The sequence below is a fragment of the Anser brachyrhynchus genome (genome assembly GCF_964034855.1).
Source record: "Anser brachyrhynchus genome assembly, chromosome: 1".
NCBI lineage: Eukaryota > Metazoa > Chordata > Aves > Anseriformes > Anatidae > Anser > Anser brachyrhynchus.
The window spans coordinates 56,504,207-56,522,004 of NC_137694.1; the positions used below are offsets into that span (position 1 = coordinate 56,504,207).

The following is a 17,798-nucleotide window of genomic DNA, read 5'->3' on the forward strand; positions in this document are numbered from 1 at the left end:
CAGAAACGGAAATCCAGAAGTTATGGTTGAGAGGAACAGGTGGGAATGCAGCTGCTTCTCCTCTGCTAAAAACAAGAGAGCAATTTTCCACACTTCTACCTGGCTTTAGGGAGCAGTTCTCCCAGTACTGCCTGGCTGGTGCTGTGGGATCCCCCTCTTCCCCTGCTCTGACCCTTTTTTTTTTGTGGCTGGTGAGTAGGTGCAGGACAGGAAGGGAAACAAGCTCTCCAGCAACGTGGCTCAGCTTCCCTGGGGAGGTCCTGAGCTGGCAGAGGTCTGGAGCTCACCCAAGGTCTGCTCACCTCCTGGTTCCCCTAGGAATTAAATGCTGCTGAATTTTCTGATACCTGGAGGTCAGTAACTCAGTGTGAATATTGAAGGGTGAAGGCTGTGTCCTCCCTCTCTGACTCTGCCTTGGATACCCCCACCACACCAAAGGGAAACTGGTGCTCCCCACCTCTCCCCTCCGCACTACTCAGCAAGGCAGCAGCGGAGGGCTCCCAGTGAGCGTCCTGCTCCCTGCAGCATGCCTTCCCGGCCCCAAATCAGATTATCATGTAGCCCTGTTTGCTCAGCACTGCTGGGTGGAAGGGGGCTGCGTTTGGCACTGCAAGGAGCAGCGAGCAGCCACGGCAGGCCGAGCTGCTTAAGGGGCTGGTGCGGTCTGGCACTGCCTCAGGAGGTGAGGGGAGTCAGGGGCCAGCACACTCACATATGGCAGCATTTTGGCAACAGGCTCCAGTCCCCTGCAAAGCCCACCCAGGAATTTTAGGCACCGGGTTAAAGTACAGGAGCTAGGGGACCACAGAACATGCCCCTTAGAGGCACACCTCTGCTTGAGCTTACTGATTAGACAGGCAGGCAGCTGGCCATCCTGTTATTTTAAAATCTTGCCCTCTTATGCTGAGCTCTGTTTGCCTTCTGGATGTTATGCAAAGCCCTGTTGTCTGCGGGCTTTTCAGAGCGGCTGTGTTCCTCGCTGCCAGAGCAGAGATTTGCTTGTTCTGAGCTACGTGGGGCCAGCCTGCTGGCAGTGCTCGCCGGGGGCTCTGGATGGAGCTCAGCCTGGGTGGACGTGTCCCCTGCCCCATTCCCTGCTCCAGAGGTGGTTTCACACGGGATGAAAGAGTCGGAAGCTCAGCAAAATTCCTAAGTTTGCCTGCTGTCAACACAGGGAGCACTAAGATGGGGGACATGTCCAGAGATGGACTGGACATCACAGATTTGCTCCAAGAATGACATAGACACAGAACAAGTTTCCCAGATCCCTGGACACATATCTTCTGGGTACTGGCCACGTGGGAGAATATTAAGTGGTATGTTTAATTAACACTTACGGACTATGCTTGAGCTAGATTGATGCTACAGGTTTTGTGAAGAGATGCTTTGTCCTTCATGGCAGTATATATTCTCTGGATTCTGTGTTGTGCTGTGGAGGTATGAGTCAGCCGGATACCAGAGAAGATTTTGCCAAGTGCTTTGATGCACAGTGTTTTGGGGATATATTATGTGAAAAAAACACAACTTGTTTGATCTTTTGATGCTCATCCTTTCTCCTGCTGTGCCCCGTGTTCAATGAATAAGTACCGATACTTTTCCTGAGTACAGGACTAGCTGCTAGCATTCCTCAGAGTCTCTTATATGTTATGGGCATTATACTTTACGTATGCCGTTATTTCCCGTGAAGGTGTTCTTGCTACTTATAGCCCTTGGATAGATGGATAGATGAATTCATTTTGGTGAAATGTGAGCTCTTGTCTCTTATGGAGACAAGAGTCTTCTGCATGTCTTCCAAAGCCTTGGCTGTTCATAAACGCTGCTCTGGTTAACTTTTCAATTTCCCTCAGCTGTGAATGGTGCCACAGTTGCTTGTGCTGCTAGAGCAGCCTGGAGATGTCTCTGTGAGCAACAGGAGGGCTCTGGCAAAAGGTCCTCCCGCACAAAAAGCAGGACTTCTGCAGTGGCAGGAACCAAAACAGGGTGCTAGGTGGCTGCTGTGGGATTATAACTGGAAGATAGCTTACACTGGCCCAGGCAGAAGAGGGATGCATTTTACTGCTGCTACATTATGCAGCTGTCTTCACTGCACAGGGCTGAATCCCACTTCTGGAGAGGTCAGTGGCTTTACTGGAATTGCCCACAGCACCAATTCAGAGGAGTACTGACCCTGTTCCTCAGAGGGAGGTCACAGACCCCTTGTTTAGAGGTGGGGATGACAGCAGCACAACATCTGGGTGTCAGCCAGGACCAGTGGCTGCTCAGGGGCTTCTCTGGCCTTGGAGGCATCTTTGGTGGAGATTCTCAGTCTGGGTCATTCTCAGCCTGCTACTCTGTCAAGCAGTGATCCAGAAGCCTTCCTCTCCATCCCCCAGATCCCTCTTTGTTGACTACATCCTTCAAACGTCTTTTGGTTATCTGCTAATCTCTTCACAATCACTGTTAAGCCAAGCTAAACACATGCTCCCTTATTTTCCCTTGTAAATCAGCTTCTCTGCCGCTTTCATCTTTTTTTTTTTTTTTTTTTTTTTTTTTTTTTACTGCTCTCCTCTGAACTCTATTCACTTTGGGCACATGTTTCTAGCTCTTAGCTGCTAAAAGCAGAGTATAACCCCTCAGCTTTCGTTGTTGTTCATCTGGAAAGGGCTAATACTTCCTGCAGCACCTCAGCAGCAGGAGAAAAGTGACCTACCACTGCAGGAGCTGTAAGCTGCTGCTCTTCACCAGCTATTGCAAACCAGCCATATAATTTCTTTCTCCCAGTCTAGCTCATGCTCTCATCCTAAAAAGTCTTCTTTTACCAGATGAGATAGGCTGCCACAGACAAAGCAGGGCTGCCTTGCCCACTGTGGATACCACAATTTGGCCCAGAGCTGGTGCCCAGCCCTGTCCTGGTGCCAGCACTAGCAATGGCAGCTGGAGAAGGAGAGGATTGAGCCTGTGTGTGCTAGCAGTGACTTCTCTCCTTTGCAGCAGACATAGCCTGGCTGTGGAGGCAAAGTTCCTCCAGCTTTTTGTCATGTCATATTTCATGGCCTGCTTGCATATGAATTTACTATCTGTCACTGCCAAGGCTCCTTCGGTTCTACATTTTTTTTTGATTTTTTCCTTCCTCCCTTTGAACGTCTGTTGCAAATCTCTCTTTATTTTTTTCCCTCTCCCTCCACATCTCACTTGCATTTTTCATCTGAGATGGAACTCATTTCTTTTTCACTCCAGATTGCAATCTCCCCAGGTCTGCTGGTCTTCCTTCTCTCTCTCCTTTCTGCTACCTGCAGCAGCCGTGACTTTGTGACCCAGAGGGCACAAACATAAATAAGCAAGGGAGAATCCCCGGGATGGCAGTAGGACACAGCTGAAGTAATGAAGCCAGAAGGTTGGTCTTGTTGTAGACCAAGCAGCACTAGCACAATGTGCAGCCTTAGCTCCTGAGGTACCATCACGGTCTGCTGACAATATAATTGTAATGATGTCTCTTTCTGGGGGACTGTTCAGCTGCAGCTTGTCTGCTTAAGCTCCGTGAAATATTTTTTTTTCCTCACAAAATAAATGTTTCCAGTTAAAGGCCATTGTGAGCGTACAATGCAAAGCCTACAAGGTCAGGCCTATGGCTGCACACTTTGAGCTGTATCTTCTGAAAAATCCAGCTGCACAAGTTGGAGATGCTGGGCAGTTGTTTGAAAACTTAGTTTCCTAACTAATGCATCTGCTGATGTTTTGGCAGCTTTTGAAATTAGATGGCATTTGCAAATATCCATGTCTCTTAATCCAAAATCTTTATGGAAGGCTGTGACTCCAGTAAATATTCCCCCTAGGTTATGGTTGCAAATGATTGCTGGTTTGTGAAACTCACACCCCTGATAAAAAGCAGCAGGTAGATGGGGCTCTTTCGTGTCTTTCTCCCTGGCAATTTGCAAAGATTAATTTTGTAGTCCAAATGTTTGTCCCTGAGCCTACCGCTAAGCTGCAAATCTGGCACTTCAGCTGCATTCCTGCTCACAATCACAAACACCCCCAGCGGCTCCTGGGCCCAAGGTCTCCCAGCCAACCCGACAGAGATGTGCCTGCTGCCCCAGAGGGTTTCGGTTGTACCATCTGGCAGGTGACACCGAGCCTGAGATGGTGTCCTGGAGAGGGGACAGCCTGGCTGCTTCTGTGACCAGGACATCTCCAAGCCAGCGCCGTGGTTATAAGGGTGATGAAACAAAAGATGTGTGGTGCCTGAAGAGCAGTGGGAAAACAGGAGGGGCTGCTCATTGACTGTCACAGCAGCTGCCATGTGTCGTACACAGGATGGAGCTGCATGGACCAGAATCCTGCTGAGATAAGCTGAGGAGGTTTATCTTCTGACTGCTGTTCTCTTGCAGGACTCCCAGTCCCTTAGCAGACCCTCACAGGCTTTGTAAATGCACACTCGTGCAGGAATGCACACATGTAAAATTACGAGCAGTGTTTGTTCACATGTGAGGCAGGCTGACTAATCAGTTTATTCACAGAAAGTAGGGGTCTCTGTCCCTCCATCTCTATGACACAGAAAATAGGCATCTGAAATACTCCGGTGACCTCTTCAGTGACGTCAAGGATTTGTGTCATGTAAGTTGCTTGCCTTGGTGGGTGGCAGAGTGCAGGGCAGGCTTTGTGGGAAGGCAGAGCTGGGCTGCGAAGCATCTTACAGCTTCTGGTGCTCCAGGTTTTCTGTGCAACTGAAAAAAGATGAAATGGGACCTTAGGATTTAATCAAAGCAATTATTAGCGCTTTATGGAGAATCAAGATGGATGTGCATCGTGTGTTTTGCAGATAGATGCTAATAATTTCCTATTTATTTGCAATGATGGCTGCTGATATGTTGGCTATTTCCCCAGGTATTCTTTAAAGACAGCATCAAAGATGGACCCCAGCCACTGAAGAGCCAACATGTCCTTGAAATGGCCCTGGAATTTCTTCCATTTCTCTGGTCATGTCTTTGCATATTGGATTGTGCACTGTACCCACTCTTCTATTTGCAGAGTGGGGCTGAATCTTTTTCTCCTTCCAGAAAATCAAAGCTGCCTTAGGAGTGTCAAAGTTAATGCTAAGTTAATGCTGATTTCCCCCTCTGATGGTATTGGAGCACCCTGTTGCCACTGGACTTCCAGACAGTGACCAAAAAAGAAAAAGAGGGGGGGGAACGACAAAGAAAAGACTGAGAGAAAAGGAACTGTAACTCCTATTTACTGCATGACAGTTCAGATCACTGCATTCTGAAAAATAACCCTACCTGCTATAAAAAATGTACAGTTCCCTGTGAAATGAGGAGGTCTGCGTGTGCGTCAGATGGGCCTGAATCTGGCTCCGGATTCCTGGATTGGTTAAAAGGATTTCTTTTTAGCAGAAGTGCTTAGCACAGGTTGGTAGCAGGTTAGGCATGTCCTTTCCTTTCAGAATTGGAGCTGTCTGGGGAAGACTGAATGGAATAATTGATTTTTTATCAGACACAATAATTGGGGAATAATGGAAAAGAAGAGCGTGGAGGAAGAAGGGCCTGGGAATTGTGGTAATACAAAGGGGAGGAGGCCCTTGGGGGCAGATCATATCAACTGAAGTGGAAGTAATACATAGGCTTTTCTATCCTTCTGGCCTCTCGTAATAGCAAAATGAAAAGGAGAGCAGGAGGCACAAGGGAAGAATAAAGCCATATTCTGCTCTCATTCACTCCACTTTCGGTTTAACCCTCTACTGTCTCGTGTAACTGAGACTCAGATGGGTTGTCCTTCCTCTCCGCCTCTAATTTACGGGTTGAGAAATTGCAATGCCACTGAAATAAAGCCAGTTCATAGGTGCAAGGCTGATGGTAGAGAAGAGGTGGGCCTGGCAAGCCTGGATTTAGGGCTTGGAAGAGCCACTTGAAGCACGACCTGGTGAGGATAAAGACATACCTCCTTCTGGGAAGCATTTGAAGGCAGTATGGATGGTGTTCTTCAAGTGAAAAACAACAAAACAAACAAAAACTCACCACCACCACCACCCAACCTACACAGACATGGTACAAGGTGCGAATCAGGCCCCTGGCTCCATCCATGGAGTGGCACAGAGAGTGGCTGAGCCTCCTTCAGCCAGATGTCTCCTTGTGGTGTCAGTGCAGTAGTGGCTTAACAAGGCGGGTGGATGGATGACACTCCCTGATAAGGACATGTTGCTTTGGGACAAAGGATTACTGGCCACAGACAGCTACTACGCACGCTATGGTTTTGCACAGCCCCTGCAAACACACCTAGTCACTGGAGCTGGCTTTTTTCCACCCTACTAATAATGCCTTGATCCTGACTTGCAGCAAGGCTGGCCATTCTAGTCTTTGGTGATGTTCATCTCTGATTTCAACGAAGCTAGGAGGTATAACAAGCTTTCCCATTCTAGCAGGTACACTTCTGCTCCCTACAAAACATTTTTTGGTGATTTATGGCACCTTTCAATATGCGACGTCACAAAGATTGACTGCCTTCCCTGGGGGAAACTTATTATACAAAGTAATACATTATCATTACCTTTCTCTTCCTTCCGGTAATATCGCTGTCCCTCCTTTATATCTGACTACCTGTCAGCAATTATCCTATTTATTTTTACACATTGCTTAGTGAAGTGGTACATACTTTGCTCTTTCCACCTTTCCTTGTAATTAGATGTCTCCATTCTGGTAATCAATATATATTGCTCTGTCAATAGCTTTTGGGTATTGAAGTGCCCAGAACTGAAAATAATAGTTTAGGTGTGGCATCTATAGAGAAAGAAGAGCAGGGCTTGCTGCTGTATAATGTATATAGTGCTTCTGTGCATGGAGAAGGGCATTTCGTTGCCTTGCCAAAGCTGTACGCAATTTGCCCTCTGTTATGACCCTTTGTCATCTTCCATTGTTACAGCTCTCTCTTTGCCATTAAGCACCTGTGGTTTAGGTTATTTTCCTCCTGCCTCCCTTCCTGATCTCCTTGGTCACATTTTTTTTTGCCAAGCTGAATGTTTCATTTGCGTAATTTCTTCCTGTTGTTTCAGTTTCTCCATCTCCCAGTTTGTTATTTCTCCTCCTTGTCTGCCTCTGAAAGCAGGCTCCCACATACTCTCTACTCATTCCTCCAAACTGTTCCAGATCATTTGTGAAGTTATGAATGGAACCAGAATAAACAACAGAACAATAGCAGGCTCCCTGCAACACCCCTCCTGAGGCTTTCCTTGGTGGGCACATACAAGCAGGCATGGCCTGCAGTGAGCCTTCATGCTCTATCATGTCCATATCTGTGCCCTCTTGAATTTATTTTGCCACTGTAATAATCCACAAGATGCTCTACAAAATGCTGTCCTTATGAAGTTGACAGAACTGCATCTAGTGCATTTTTTTTTCCTCCATCATCACCATGTTAGCAAGTGTGTCATGAAAGCAAGCCAGCATGCCCTGGCGTGCTTAATCATTTCCCGTTACACCTGACCCACGGTGCTCCTCTGTATTCCTCTCTTGGCAGCCCACCTGCTCCGCTTGTGCTCCTCAGCTTCGCTTCACAGCATTTCTCTCTGAAACCTTTCCCAATTTCCCACGCACTGATATACATCCTTAACCTGTGGTGTATGCAGCCCTTCCAGTTCCCCTTTCAGGCTCACTGCACTTTACAGAACCAGAGCTTCAGCTGCTATAAATTGTCATAGTGCCACAGAAATCAATTGAGCTATGTGATTTGTTCACCAGCTGGGCATCTGGCTTGGATTTTGTGAAAGGCCATTTGCTTGGACTGCAAATAGGGCACTGAACGTCCCTAGGGCCAAGTGAGCTTGGGGAATGAAGGAGAAAAAAAGAAGATATTGCAAAATAAACCAGCTCTAGCAGCCAAAGGAACTGGAGAAGGGCCAGATAAGATAGAAAAAAAACATCAGCAGGGACTTCTCTACTCTGATCATGCTGCTAGTTTACTCCTGGTGGTCTCGCTGCTCTGACGGGCCACCTAGCCCTCCCTTAATGAGTTCTTTCTCTTAGCAGTGGTCACCTCCCATTTGCTTGTATTACAGCAGTACCTCTGCTCAGGTAGCAGAGACCCTTACTGTGCAAGGTGCTGTACATGCACTGAAAGACCAAAAGCTTATCCTAGAAATCTTCACAAAACCTGCCACAGGGGCATGCAGGTAGGGAGCAGAATATTACTATCAAAAAATATCAGGATCAGCTTCACAGGCTGTGATCCTAAGCCCTAAACACTGGGAAAATTGCCTCCATAGACGACTTCTATCTTCTTCCCTCCCTTCCTCAGGTCCCATCTTCTTATGTTGCCCCTTTCCTTTTAGTTCTCCACCTGGAAACAACAAATCCACGTGGATTTATTGCTCAGAACGAAACAATAAAAACAATACTGTGAGGCTGATCTGACATTTGCTACAACCAGCTTGCCCCCTGACTGCGTGTGCATTTCTCCTTATTAGCCTGGCACTTTTTCTGCCTGGTCCACTGGGATTTGTAGGCAGAAGTGGTACCTGCTAAGACCCTGGGTGAAGCACATGCAGCATGAATTATCTGCTGCTTTGGATTTGTACAGCACCTAGCAATAGAACAACCCGCTTCTTGACTGGCTCATAGGTGCTGCTGGAATACATGTAAGCCATAATTAAACATGGCCCAAACTGAATAAGCAAGTGACAGAGAGTCAGCATATTTTAACACCTCTGCAAGGCAAGGCTGCACAGCAATGGCACTTTTCCATGACTTGTTAACGCATTTAATCAAGGTGTTTCCAAAGGGCTGCCCAGACTTCATTTATACTTATAAGTTCCTTCAAAGGAGTAGAATAATAAGCATGCCTTGTGTCTGTATCACTTTGTCCTTTTTTTTTCTTTTTTTTTTTTTTCTTCAGGGAGGAAAATGGGAAGCAATTAAAGACGTTAAAGGGAAAACACTCAGAAAAGATGTCAGGGCTGTCTGTGAATAACCCAGGTGCTGTTTGTGGAATCCCACGACTACTCTTGTAGAGATCCATAAGTCATTAAGATTGTCCTGGCTGGCCTATACAAGGCTGTACATGCCTTCCCTTGGCTCAGGACAAAGTGCCCTTGCTTTGGTCTCACAGCCAGAGGTCTGAGCAGAGCTAGGTGCTCTCCCTCTTGCTGCCAGCCCATCTGCTGTTGGGCAGCTGCTCTTGACCCTGAGCAGAAACTCTACATCTCTTGCCCTGGAAAGGGGCCTTTGCTGTTCACCTCTAAGAAATTGTTTGTACTTGAGATGGAGAAGAGCCGAGGCTTCTCGCAGTCATTAGGAAAGCACTGAGGCATATAAACTGTAGGGTTGTTGGTCATTTGGGCAGTCCCCGAGAGGCATTCGTGTGGATGGGAGGGTGAGAAATGTGCCTTACACAACATATGTAAATGGCAACCAATTTTTCTTTCCTTTCCTGCCCCCCCCCCACTCTCCTGAGTGCAAAAGGCCTATAAAACAATTAGAGCTTAAAATTGGACTCCTGGCAGAGAACGACAGAGGGAGTTTATGCCTTGTTAAGTGTAATCAGTCTGGTGATAAGGGGACAATTTCAGCTGTGTGAGATATAATTACATCATAAACTCCACATTACAAACAGGGCAAGCAGAGGTGAAAAGGTAAAGAGGGAATAAACGATGATGCCCTTTGGGGGTTGTGACAGAGGAGACTTTTCTGGATACCATTTCCCAAAGAAACTTTTCCAGCTGGAATAGGAGCTGTGAGCGTGAGGAAGGGCATGCCAGCACTTCAGGGCTAGCGCCTGCCCTGGTTCTCCCAGCAGGCTGGGAGGAGTGCCTTGCTGTGGCTACACCCGAGGTTTCACATCTGCCATCTGGAATGGGATGTTACTTTGGGCAAGTTAAATATTAATCGTTTTTTCAGAAAACAGACAAACATCTCTTTGTAGCCTGAAGCCGTAGGAAAGCATCTGCTGTCATGATGCCAGATGAACTATGACAGCCAAACTGCAAATAGTAAGGAAGCACAAAGTGTCCGCCGCCTGGTGGTACCACACCGCAGGCTGAGGTCTCGATCTGACCACACACCGATCCTAAACCTCAAACAGGACCCCCAAGATGTCCCACCACAGGGGTGGTAGTGGAGGAGCAAAGCACCAGCTTGTCCCTCTCCCAGGCTACCTGCACTGCTGCAGAAGTGGTGGGAATGGGTCTCTCTTCCCTCCATGCAGGACAACCCACCCGTCATGAGGAAGTCCCTTAGGAACCAACTCTGGCCAGCCCCATCTGGAGACACATCCCAGAATGCAGCTCAGAGCAGGTGTGGCTGTTGGGGTCTCATCAGGAACAATGGGAAACAAATACCTGGGGGGTTAACCTTTGCCATTTTAGGTAAATATTTTTAAATATTTGATATGGGTGAAACAGGAATGGAAGATAAACAGCACACTGCGGGGACATGGTTTATTTGTTTGAAAACAAGTTTTTAGAAGTTCAAAATTACTTAGTTCAGGGATTTGAAATATTGGCAAGAGATGAAAATAATCCTGGGAAATTCTTGTTTTACAGTTCTCTCTCTCAAAAAATAGATGGACATTTTTTAACTAGTAGTGTCAGAAACTGTGGTCCCCGTTTCTGTTTTTGCTGCTAATTTCCCACAATACAGACTAGAGAGCCGTGTCTGGTTCTGGATCATGTGTTTTAGTCTTTTCTTGATACTGACATGCTGCAAGGTACTAGATAAATCACTTAACCTTTCTGTGACATATTTCCCCATCTGTAAAATAAGGATGATAATCGTATTTGCTTACTTCACAAAAGTGTTAGAAGAATGAATTATCGCCGTTTTTATAACCATTTATATCTCTCTCTGGGGCAAAGACTGCTTTTTCTTCTGTACTCATGGAACAGCAAATCTTGCTCTGTAATGGAAGTCCTTAAGTGCTATTATGATATAGAAAGATAAAAATTAAATATAGCTTTTGACAATGTAGCAAACAGCTTGCAAGTATAGCAAATACAGATTAAAAGAGCAGGAACTTTTTTTTTCACTGCTAAAGAAATGATCAATTAAGTATAGTGATAGCATCCTGAAGTATAACCCTATCTCAAAGTGGGTGGTGTAACCCTCCTCCAACAACCATTCTTCTGCAAAGGACAGAGAAAAATGATTAATGTTTATACAGTTCCATGAATAGATTATTATTATTGCTTAGATTAGAGTGCTCGGAGGCTTTGGACAAGATGAAGTTGCATTGGGAGCTTTGCAAGCCTGAAGCTGGAAACAGCCCTCACCTTAAAGAGCTTGAGGTTAAAAGCAACAAAGCATGAACTTGAGGTTAAGAGCAACAGTCCGTGTCAAAAGAGGCAGAGATGCACATCCATGCATACACAACAGGTCACTGCCAGAGATGGGGATTCCCAAACTGACGTTATTTCAGATCACTCACGTCACTGCCTCCACAGAAGCATTGCTCATGTGCTGTTCTTGTACTGCAGGTCACCTTCATTCACAGAGGCTAGGTGTTTTTCTGAGGACTGGGCATGAAAATATACAGGGTCCAATTTGTAGACTTAGCGACCATGCAGGCCACTGAGGATGGAGGGAATGAGGGAAGCCTGAGCTGGCTTGTAGAAGGGGGACCATCACTGGTAATAGCACAGCCTTGGGTGGTGCTTGACACTGAGACTGCCTCACATGTCACAGGACCAGATCAGTCATAGGAATATAGACTCATAGAATCACAGGATGTCTTGGGTTAGAAGGAATCTTAATAACCACCTAATTCCACCCCCCCTTCCCACAGGCAGGGACACCTCCCACCAGCCCAGGTTGCTCAAAGCCCCATCCAACCTGGCCTTGAACACCTCCAGGGATGGGGCATCCACAGCTTCTCTAGGCAGCCTGTTCCTGTGCTTCACCACCTTCAGAGAAAAGAATTTCTTCCAAATATCTAATCTAAGTCTACCTTTTTAGTTTAAAGTTATTCCCCCTGTCCTAACAGTATACTCCCTGACCACAGAAGAGGTGCTCCAGCCCTCTAATAGTTCTTGTGGACCCCCTCTAGACTCATTCTAATACATCCATGTCAAGAGTAAGAAGCTCAGCACTCACTGACATATTACATTTAAAAAGACTAGTCCCTGTTGCTGCCTAAAAGGAAGACTTCAGCTGCAAGTAGCTTAATGCTGCTCTACAGGATTGCAAAGAATCATCCTGGGTTGAACCTTGCTGTGAATCATTAAGGCCACAGCTGTAGCATCACACAGGACTGATCACAAATATTCTGTATGAAGTCTGGGGCTGACATCATTAGGTGTCTACTTCAAGCATCTTCCTTATGACTGGCTCAGTCCTTCGTACTCACACATCTTTTCAGTACAGCACAGAAGGAGAAAGCAAGGTCCCTAATTTATGGACAGAACTGCAGCACGGGTGGACTGAGGCTTTGTCTACACTTTAAGACTCAGTGGTGGTTCCCAGCTCCTGACTTTAGTCTAAGATAGTCTAAGACCCTGAAAGTGTACATACCACCCCCCCAACGTAGTTTGTTCCCAAAGGTGGGTAGCCCTAAGCTGGAAAGGAGCCCTTCTGTGCTCTGCTATACCTCCTGACAGGACACCTGCAATGCCAGGGCTATGAGGAAGGGTGCCCACCTCCAAATCTAATTGTAAACTTGATGCAACCTTTGTTCCCCAAAAACATAAAAGCATGCCCAGCTGTGCCAGTGGGAGAACTTAAATCACCTCTTATCTAAGCCAACTTGTCACCTTCGCTTGCCTGTGGGACTTTTTGTCATTTTTCCTGAAGCAGCAGGGTCACAGTTTCCAAGAACTTTAGGGACCCTACTCAGTTTGGCTTTCCAGAGTGTTTAAGGAATATTCACACCCTGATGGATGGGCCTCCTGCATTCCCTGCCAAAGCCACAAGAGATGGTAAGGAAGCGTTAGAGATGGACAGCTAGGGTTATTAGGAGAAACACTAACCAGACAGGACAGGAGTGCCAGGCAAACTTTGTCTGATCTGAATGTGGTTGCCTCTGGACTATGAAACATAGTGAAGCCCTTAGTACGATCCTTGGTGTTTGCTTGATAGACAGTCAAAGCCCCAACAGACAGCCTCACAGTAATACGCTAGGTACCACTGGTGTTTTTTGTCTAGAGAAACAAAAGCATATAACAGGCAGGATTTTCTCTTTGCTAGGGTCATTGCCCAGGACCGTGCTCCCTGCCAGGCGATCCACTACCACAGGAGGATATAGCCTTGAAAAGAACGGGAGCATGATGAACCCTGTCCATGTATTTCACCATCATCAGAAGGGTGTGGGGATGGCAGAGAAGCATGAGACTGCAAAAGGAAGAAGGGGAGGTAGCAAGCAGTGATTGCAGAGGCTGCCTGCTCTGCTGCCTGACACTGAGGCCAGCTTCAGCTACCAGACTCATACCAGGAGAGGAGAATTGTTGGGGGCCTCCATGCGCCCTCCAGTCATGCCACCCTTGAGCAAAGAACAACTGCCTACAGAAAATTTAGAAGGGAACTTTTTTTTGGTTGCTTCCTTGCAAAAACAAACAAAATCCCAAACCAAAATCCCAGTAGAAGTCTGCTGTATTTTTGTCACTGAGAGTCCTTGCCCAGCCTGGAGACATCTCAGCTTGGCAGCCTGCACTTCTTGGTTTGGCACCAAATGGTCAATGGTTTGTGCATAGCACAGAAGTGCCAGGAGCACCCCATACTAGGCTTTGGGCACAGAGGTGGTAGGATATGCTGCACAACTTTTGCTTTTCACAGTCAGAAACTAACAGAGCCTGATAAACCTGAAAGCCTTGAAGGAACCAAAGGATATGTGGTGACATCTCTGGGACAGTACTTGAATTGGGACTGGAGACCCCTGCCACCTGTGCTCTCAGCACTGTCCTTTTCCACATGGGAAAAGACAAAGAAATCTGCTTAAAAGACAAAGAATCCTGACAGCAGCTGGAGAAGAGCCCACAAAAGTTGAAATCCACCATCAGTGTGGGAAAGGAACAAAGAGAGGAATGATGGCACACAGTCCTGACACAACCATTTCTTGGCAGGAGACAAGTGCCTGTGCATTTCAGATAACTTCTAGAGAACGTAAGAGCTATCAGAGCTCAGTGGGGAGAAGCAAGAGGCTTGGAGACAAAGGCCCCGATCTTTCTGCTGATTCTCAGGGGAAAACTGATGTCTTCAGAGCCCAGACTTGCACACCTGCTCAGCATGCCTCCTCATGCTCCCCAGACCTCACCAGTGGTGCATGGAGAGCTCTGAGCTCTCTTTCTACCCTGCTGTCCTAGATGAAACCATTTGCTGCAGGAAGCAACACCTCTGGGAGCAGACCCGAGCCTGATAGCCATGCTTTGTTCCCTGCACTGCTATCTGATGGGGAGAAGATCATTTGGCTTTTCCTGATTTCTAAGTATTTAGTCACATTATCTGAACATAGCTAGTGCTCACTAGATATATATGCCCAGGTCTTTTTCACCCTAGAGCAAGTCAAAAGTTGATGCATTGCTTTAGCTATGACTATTAAAAGGAACCTACCTTTGGGCTGAAACAGAACCTCAGGAAATCCTTCAAAACAACCTCCCAGCAGTGTCAGAAAAAATAGCAGGAGACCAAAGCAAGGGCTTTATAATGGAGTGACTCTTCCGATCAGTTGGTGTGAGTTAATTAATTAATTGCTGCAGTTGCAATGACATTCCCTCTGGCTGAGTAATCAGGAAATCAGCCACCTGAGGCTCTTAGGGAGTTAATTGCCTTAAACTTTGTTAAAGCAGAACGATAATACCATTTTAAAAATGCCATCAGTGCACATTTCTTGTCTTTTGGGATATAGCAAACCAATTCTTCATTTTGCAGAGCAAAACCTTTGGAGTTTTACTTGGAACAATTGAGTAATGGAGACAGATGAGGTGGAGAAACAGGGAGCGAACTGTGAAATACAAGTTCTATCTGAAACAAGAGGCATGCTTGTGAATTTGAAATACCCCGAAGCACTCTCCAAACTTTCGGTGTCCATCCAAACCCATGTCCTTTCTTAAGTGCTTTTTGTCTAGTGGGGAGTGGAGTTTCCCTAGTCTCTCTGAATCTCTGAGTTGCTCTTCTCTTTGAAGCCTCATACAGAAACCCTTCTGCTTTCGTTCAACCTGATTTTATCTTAATGAAGTGTTGGCAGAAATGATAGAACTATTCTGGGGAAAAAAAAAGAAACCCTGTTCCCTCCCCTTTCTCAACTACTTATTTTTCTGGCTGAAGTTGAACTTCTCTATTCTTTAGACCTCCCTCCCAACTGAGCTCTTTTAAGACCTTTGGAGGAGAGTCAGTGCTGTCAGTGGAAGTGGGTATTTTTGGCTAGAGCCCCTACAGGCTTTTCTTTAAGGAGGCAAGTCAGAGGCCTTTGAAAGATGTCAAACTGACCTGAGGCAAAGCCAGTCTTGTCCCAGCAGTGGCAAAATCATTGTCAGATGAACAAAGGCTAAACCTCCTGTGCATCTGGCTGCCTGCCTCTCAGGCTGTCCATCTCTTGTGTTTTCCGTGCATATACTCCTTCGTGTGTGGCTGCAACACTGCAGTTTGCTCCAGGCATGCGCCTTCACTTCTCCTGCCTGGGGCTCCAATCTGTAGCTGGCAAGGCTTTGACTCACTGCCAACTGATGGAGAGGGGAAAGAAAATTCCTGCGTGGACTTCAGCACCCTGAGGACTCCCTAGCTAGAGCTTGCCAGAGAATTTCACCTTTTCTTGATGTTTCTAATTAGAAGCAACCCACAAAAATGAACTGAAATAAAGAATCCAACGGAACGAAACACAGCTTTCCCCCTGCAAAGTTCATTTCATGAGAGACAGTGAGTGCATATGGAAGACACAGGCACTGAGGACAGTGATATCAATTCCCATTATTTTTATCACAGTTGTTTTACAATGATTGTTTCTTTTCTTTATTTTTTTCTTGTCAGAGAGAGAGTTTTTAAAGTTCTGCTATTAGCACAGATAGCATAATCTCAGGGTTTGTTAAAAAATGAAGAGAGTCTAACCCATCAGATGATGGAAGAAAGCTTGAAATCGTTAGTTCTACAGCCTCAGAACAGAGAACAAAACCAAAGGAGACACATGTTTTAAGTGATTGTTTTAAACATTCCAAAGGCTTTATGGGGGCAGATTCATAACTTATTACCTGAGTCTAGCAAAACTGATTTATATATATATTTTTTTTTTTCCAGCATGAAGAATTCCTGGTCTCTGGGGGACATTGGGCAAAGTGACTACATGTTTGGTGTGTCAGATCTCCCCACCACAGCCCAACATGGACTCCCAGCGAGGGATGCCGCCATCCTCAGATGCAAACAGCCGTTCGTCCCTTCTATCTTATCTCTCAGTCACTTTGTGTGTGAGCGCATACACATATTATTAAATATAAATACAAACCCCAGGCACACATTTTTATCCTTAAGTAATAAAATCTAATGGAAGAATTTACAGTCATGGGTTATAAAGCAATAATAGTTGTAAAATCATTTAGCAGGGTTCAAATACAGGTGAAAGGAGAAGTTCAGAAGTTCAGCATTTAAATACGTTTCCTGGCAGTTTCCGATGACAAACAGCAAATCCCCTATTGACATGGTGCCGGTAATGAAAGCCCAGAACTGTTCTCAATCTGCTCTGCTTGTATTTTTGAGATCATGGCTTGTTCAGTTTTATTACATTTCATGTGCACTTTCTAGAGGTCAAGTTATTCGGTGGAGTAGTTGTGAGGGCTGCCTAAAAAGGTCACTGAATAGGAAACAAGAATCCAGATTTCTGTGTGCTGCCTGTCCAGCCCTGTGAGGAGGGAATCAACTTTCTATGTGAAACATGGCACCCATGGCTCAATGCAGATTGTACTGGTGTCACCTGAAGGGAAATGGGTGCTGCTAGCAGGACTGGGCACTATTTTTATTGGCACTTAATGCCACTCCAAGGAGACTTAGAAGTTATCATTAAAATGCTTATGTGCATATATGTGTATATTGCTTATACTACTGTTTCTGCTATTTCTAGCAATTAGTAATTTCTAGCAACTACAGCTTACGAGCCATTTTCAATTGGGCAATGACTTTGCTAAATATCTTTACCACAACAAAGCAGAAAACGCTTGCTCAGCCCTTAACAGCTTGAGCCTGTCTCCTTGTGCCTCTGTTGCTTATGGGCTTAAGGAGCAGAAGAATGAAAGCAAATAAAATCAAGGTCTCAGAAATCACATGAAGCACTTGTCACGGGGCTGACCCAAAATGACAGGTCCCTTTTGCTGCGTGGTGCCAGCCCAAAGCCCTGAGACAGGAACCATGTAGGAACCCACAGCCATTGTCAGCTCTGCTTCTGCTGCTGCATTACTTAACATCCCATCTGAACCTTGCCCTAATGATGGGAGCAGGTAATAAGTTATAAGGTTGCTCACCGGATAAGAAGATAACTTTGCCCTATGTTTCATTTCGTAATTATTTTTTTAAAGAACAAATGATTAGAAGGTGTGAGAGCTACTAATAAAGAGAGTGTACTTTCTCTCAATAAAAAAGGACTCCATTTCTTCAGGGAGCAATTCTCAGCTGGCTAGCAGAATGGAGATATCTATGATATGTGCAGCATGAAAACTTCAGAATTTCTTGGTTCTTGAAACTTTTTTTTTTTAACATCATTAACCTTGGCAATCTAAACTACTTACAGCAAATGAAGGCTGTGCTCCCAAACATGCCCCCATTAATGACATATCTGAAAAGATATTGCCACTTCTTCAAGAACTGTCAGAGAGGAGCTGGGACAGCATCTCCCTTCTTCTCCGGGGAGGCTGGCAGCAGGCGGGGGTTTCC

General features: G+C 45.9%; 1 long non-coding RNA gene across 1 annotated transcript; it reads right to left on the reverse strand.

Annotated features, from left to right (window-relative positions):
* Positions 1–2,963: 2,963 nt before the first annotated feature.
* LOC308188587 lies at positions 2,964–14,589 on the reverse strand. The gene is made up of 2 exons (XR_013945617.1): positions 14,499–14,589; positions 2,964–4,700 (listed from the first exon to the last, which is right to left on the reverse strand). It is a non-coding gene; the product is annotated as an uncharacterized lncRNA (long non-coding RNA).
* Between the last annotated feature and the right edge of the window lie 3,209 nt (positions 14,590–17,798).